The following is a 6211-nucleotide window of genomic DNA, read 5'->3' on the forward strand; positions in this document are numbered from 1 at the left end:
CTTATTCTAACTATGATGGGAAGCTGTGAGAAGATTTTAGCAAAGGAATGACACTATCAGATTTATCCTGTGGCTATACTGTTATGTCTCACCAGGCTGAAGGTAAGGAAGCCAGTTCATGTAGGACCCTGATGCAGTAATCCAGGCAAACAACAATAGCGACTCAAACTAGGATAGAGCCAGTCCTGATGGAGACAGGTTGGAAGAATTTGAGCAGTAATAATTCTGTACTCTCATCTGTAGTCTTTATAAATAAATTTATGTTTTCCAGGTATCTAGTCACTTAATTCTAGTACTTTTTTTCAGTAATTTCACATGTAATTTTAGGAAATACTTTGATCTATGGTTAATGATAATATTTCTTCTAATAGTTTTATTTAATTTTTATTGCATGTTTTGTTGGCTGAAGTGTTAAATAATGATGATGGTGATAGTGGACATTCTTGTTTTATTTCTCATTTTAATGGGTGCGTCAGTAGTGTTTTACCTGTAGGTTGGCTGTTTTGAGTCAGGTATTCTTTTCTTTATCTAGAAAGGAAATACCCTCTATTTTTAGATTTTAAAGAACTTGAATTAGAAATGCCTCTGGAACTGTCAAATATACTTCTTGGGTATCCATTAAGATGATCTTATTTTTTGGGGGGGTTTTTTCTTCATTTGATTTGTTGATGATGCTTTAATAGATTTTCCGACATCAAACCATCTTTGAACTCCTGGAATCAGGTCAGTTAGTTAAAAAAAATTTTTTTTAAAGATTTACAGTTTACTTGCTTCGTATGTAGACTTGAGTTATAAGGTTTAAAAATAGCTGATCAAATAATATTAATAAAGAGTCACTTTGTTTTTGAAATTTGAAGTAATGCACATACCCATATCCTAAAAAATGACCAAGAATTTCATCGTTTTGAACCTGGCAGTCTTTCTGCAATTGTAAACTGCTCATGATTTTGCCTTTTAGCAGTGCAGCTTTAACTGATAAACAGATGTGCCACCCTTTGTCAGTGTCCTGTAATGCCTCGGGTTTCTTTACCAACACCCTCTGAGAGCAATTTGGGTGGCTGTTTTAACATTCACCTTTATTGTATTCTCTTACAGGTGTTCATTCAGTGGTGGTATACAAACTGGTGTTCAAAAGCACGTTCAAGTTTCAGTAAATTTGGGGCAGAAATTAAATGTGATAAAGAGCCAAAAGAAACCACCACTATGAGTGAGAGCTCTCTTTGAGATTATCAATATTAGAAATAATGTTGAGATAAGAAAAAGTAGCCTCAAAGAAAAAAAATACACTACAGTGATTGTAGACTTATGCTCTTCAACCATGCATCCTCTATCTTTACATTTATTTTCCTGGGAAAATTAGTTTTGAAATATGGGATGTCCTTTGGAATCCATTTCTCCTAAAATGTGACTGCCCTATTGCTACTATAGAATTTGATTTGCTAATATTTTATTTAGGAAAATTGCTTTTTTACATGAGTGAGTTTGGTCTTCTGGGCTATCATCCATGTTTTGACATAGGGATTTTGCTAGCTCTATAAAGTGAATAGGATAACTGTATATATTTTTCTGTAGTTATATATAACAGTTAATATAGCGGTTATAGCATGGGGGTGATTTGTTCCGTGAAGAACTGAAGGACCATGCTTCTAAAACTTCTGGGTTCAGACTCCTTTTAGGAAATAACTTTTTGATAACTACCAGTTTCTTTTGTGGCTATTAGTATGTTATGTTTCTTTTAAGTTTAAGTAACTTTAAATTTTTTTGTTTTAAAATGTATATCTCCTTTTGTGTTTATTATTTACTAAATTTATACTTTTCCAGAAAACTTCTCATTTTGTTGAAATTTAACATTGGATAATTTTAATAGAGAATAAAAAAGTCTCTTTTCTATTAAGCTTGCTACTTCTAAGTTGTAAGAAATTTATCTTAGTTCTACCGTTTTTTCCCCCTTGATTAGACTTGCTAAAGGTCTTTTTTTCCCTTAAAAAAAAGAAAACTGTGGATTTATCAATTGTGATTTTGTTTTAAAATGTGTTACTTTCTCATTTTATGTTTATTATTTCCTTTGTTTGCTCTAGATTTTTTTCCCTGTACCTTTTTGAGTCTGACACTTTTTGTTTGTATCCAGTTGAATACATTGAAGGTTTTTGGTTATCTCTAATTTCAAATATGTTCACATCCCAGCTATGTTAACGTGTCTTGTTTTAGTAGTTTATTTTTGTGCCTTAAGTTTTTGGTTCAGTAACTAAGAGTATTTAAGAATTTCTGTGTGGTTGGCCTTTTTTTTTTTTTTTTTTTTTTTTTTTTCATTTTTTGCTACTTGTAGGATTTTTACCTTGAAAGAAAATATGGCTTATGTGGTTTCTGTTTTTAAGAATTTATTGCGGTTTGGGGGCCTAGCATTTTTTAAGAGTGTTCTATGGGTGTTTAAATGAAAGTTTATTCAATTTGTGTGGGATAGAGGTGAATGTGTATCTATTCAACCACTTTAATTCAATTTTTGTTTTCTTTTTTTTAAATAAACTACCATAGAGTAATAGTATTGTCTTAGAGTCTGCTATTATAGTTATTTCTCTCAATTTCATCTTGTCCGTCTAGCTTTTGCTTTGTATATTTTGATGCTGTTACTTAGTATATAAATACTTGTGTCTGTTAGGTACAATTCATGACGAAGACTTACTAGTCTAAAGTTATTCTTTATCTCCAATTTATGCTTTTTGCCTCGAATTTTACTGTTTTTGATATTAGAATATTTCTCTTCTTTTTTGTTTGTATTTGCTTGATAAATTTTCCTCTTATTTTTAACTTTCATATAATTTCTAGTTGTCTCTTAAACAGTGTGTCATGTTGGATTTTATATTTCAACCCATTTGGAGGGTCTTTGCATTTTAATAGGGAGTCTAATCCATTTGCTTTTGTGTTAATTACTGACTTTGATCTTCTGTGATTATGTTTTATGCTTTCTCACTGATTTCTCTCATTTCCTAAATGGACTGTAATTTCCTGGTTTTAATTTTCTTAGTGATTTAGAAAATATACATCCTCAAAAAAAATACATCCTCTTGTAAATTTCACAAATGATTTGTGTTATCATTTAAGGTTCAGGATCCATTCAGGAGAAAGAAATACCAGTAATTTGAACAGGGAAGTTTCAATATGAAGAATTATTAACTAGGTAGCAGGGGATTAACCACTAAGAGGGGCAGACATCTCTAAAGAATACCTGAATAGCAGATGTAGGGAGCAGCCACTACTTGTAGACTGAGAGAGTCCCCAAGGAAGGAACAAACTTGAAAGAGCCCTTTCTCTCCTCCCCCAAGGCTGATATTCAGGTCTCATTGAAGACTGTGGTGTGGCCCACTGGATGGAGAAGTTTGCTGAGGTGCCACAGTTTAAGGTGGCAGGCAGGGTGTCAGGGAAACTCGCTAGGAAGTCACTTGCTGGGGTGCCTGTGACCCTTGGAGGAAAGGTGCTTCATGAGGTGCCAGCAAAATTCCGGAGAGTGTGTGCTGCTGGCAGAGAACCTCCCGCTGGCAAGAAAGCCACATGCTGACACGGATGCATTAGGAGCAAGAAGGAAAAGCACCAGAACTGGGAGTGAAGCCCCTTCCACTTGTAGTGCCCCTCCAGTGCCCTTCTGCTGAGAGCGCCTAATAATGTGTCACTGGTAAAGGAGGAATGTTTATAGGTCACAACTCTAATATCACACGGCAGTATCGTTTCTTTGTGTCCCCTTTATTCCACATTTGGAGTCAGAAATAAAGCCAAGGAGGGGAGTGCAGACAATATTCTCTCTTTAAAATTTCATACATGCATATGTTTAGAAAATCAAATTCTGGAATGATGGTGATGGCTGGAATATCTTGTAGATTTTTGAATTTTCTTACTCCCTACATAAAAATGTAGCAACTAAAAACCCCTGGACAACACTTATAAGAACTAGACGACAAGCTATCCCCATGGACTCCAAAATATGAGGGGGTGAGGATAAACCACCAACAGGCACAGGACCTGTGTGCTTTCGTGTTTGTGCAGGAAAAATAAAAGGGAGGCAATGGGGCATCTGACAGACGTAAGAACAGGAGAACCCCAAAGTAACCAACAGGTATTCATGGAATGAGTGGTAGCTAAATTTGAGAACGATGGATAAACTTGGGAAGTGTTTTGCCCACTGGGATAGTGGGTGAGTGAAAAAAGGGAGTAAAAGTCTGAAGACAAATTGGTAACCTCGATGACTGATGTGTTAACCTTTTTTAAGATAGGTCTAAATATTTCAAAAGTCTGTCTCAAGGCAAGATTTTTTCCTTTCGGGGGAAAAATGCAATAACTTATTATAGATGGGTGTTAAAATTACCAGCTCTAACATATTTGTTAAACTACTATGTAGAGTTGCACTGTCTAGTAGCCACTAGCCACATGTGACTGTTGAGTACTTGAGATATGCCTGGTTTAAATCGAGTTGTGCTCTAAGTAACTTTCTGGATTTTGAAGACTTAGTATAGAAAAAATGTAAAATATCTCAATTTTTAAATATTGCTTACAGGTTGAAATGAGAATATTTTTGATATAGTGGGTTAAATAAAACATTATTAGAATTAAGTTCACCTGTTTTTACTTTTTAAAATGTGGCTAGTAGAAAATTTAAAATTACATGTGTGGCTTGTATTATATTTCTACTGCCAAACACTGTTCTAATTTTTTTGTTATTGATTTATAATTTAATTCAATTGTGGTTTGAGAATATACTCTGGATGATTTCAGTCCTTTTAGATTTATTGAAATTTGTTTTACGGTCTACCATATGGTCTGTTTGGGTGAATGCTCCTTGTTCACTTGAAAATAATGTGTATTCTGCAGGCTGTAATGTTCTGTAAATGCCAGTTAGGTCACATTGGTTGGTAGAGCTCAAGTTTCCTATATACTTAGTTGCTTTTTTCTCTCCATTTGTTCTGAGTTGCTGAGAGAGATACGGTGAAATCACCAACTATAGTTGTGGATTTGCATATATGTCTCCTTTTAGTTCTGTCAGCTTTTGCTTTTTCCGTTTAGGAGTTTTGTTATTGTCTGCACTCACATTTAGGATTATTATGTCTTCTTGTTGAATTGTCCCTTTTGTCATTGTGAAATGTCCTTTATATATGGCAACATTTTTTGTCCTGAAGCCTGCTTTATCTGATACTATGTCAATATGCATCTTTTTCTGTCCTTTTACTTTTGACCTCTCTATCCTTGCAGTTACAGTGGGTTTTATCATGTTGTGGTAGGCATGTCTCTTAAGACTGCTTGATATTCCACAGGTCACTGAGGCTCTGTTCTTTTAAAAACTTATTATTCCTTTTCTCCTCTGTTCCACATCTTATATAAATCCTACTGCAGTCTTTCAAGTTCACTGATCTTTTTTTCTGTCGTATCTATTTTTTTTTTTTCCTTTTTGCGGTATGCGGGCCTCTCACTGTTGTGGCCTCTCCCGTTGCGGAGCACAGGCTCCGGATGCGCAGGCCCAGCGGCCATGGCTCACGGGCCCAGCCGCTCCGCGGCATATGGGATCCTCCCAGACCGGGGCACGAACCTGTATCCCCTGCATCGGCAGGCGGACTCTCAACCACTGCGCCACCAGGGAGGCCCTCTATTTTTTATTATTCCTTTCCAGTGAAATTTTCATTTCAGATATTTCATTTGTCTTTAGCAGTTCCAGTGTGTTCTTTTTTACATCATTTCTCTAACAGTATTCATATTTTCCTTTACATTCTTGAGCATAAAGAGCATGTTTACAATAGCTTTTTATTTTTAATTTTTTAATATACATAATTCTTATTGAAGTATAGTTGATTTCCAATATTAGTTTCAGGTGTACAGCATAGTGATTCAATATTATTGTAGTTTATACTCCATTTAAAGTTTATAATAACTCTTTTTTTGGATTGGAAAATGCATCATTAATTTATTTTTTATTTTTTTATTGGAGTATAGTTGATTTACAATGTTATGTTGATTTCTGCTGTACAGCAAAGTGACTCAGTTATACATGTACATATATATATATATATACACACACACACTTTAAAAAAAAATTCTTTTCCATTATGGTTTATCCAAAGACATTGAATGTAGTTCCCTGTGCCATAGAGTAGGACCTTGTTGTCCATCCATTTTATATGTAATAGTTTGCTATAAAAGCTTTTTAAATGTCCTTATCTGCTAATTCCATCAT

This window comes from Mesoplodon mirus, assembly GCF_964341445.2.
Source record: "Mesoplodon mirus genome assembly, chromosome: 12".
Classification (NCBI taxonomy): Eukaryota; Metazoa; Chordata; class Mammalia; order Artiodactyla; family Ziphiidae; genus Mesoplodon; species Mesoplodon mirus.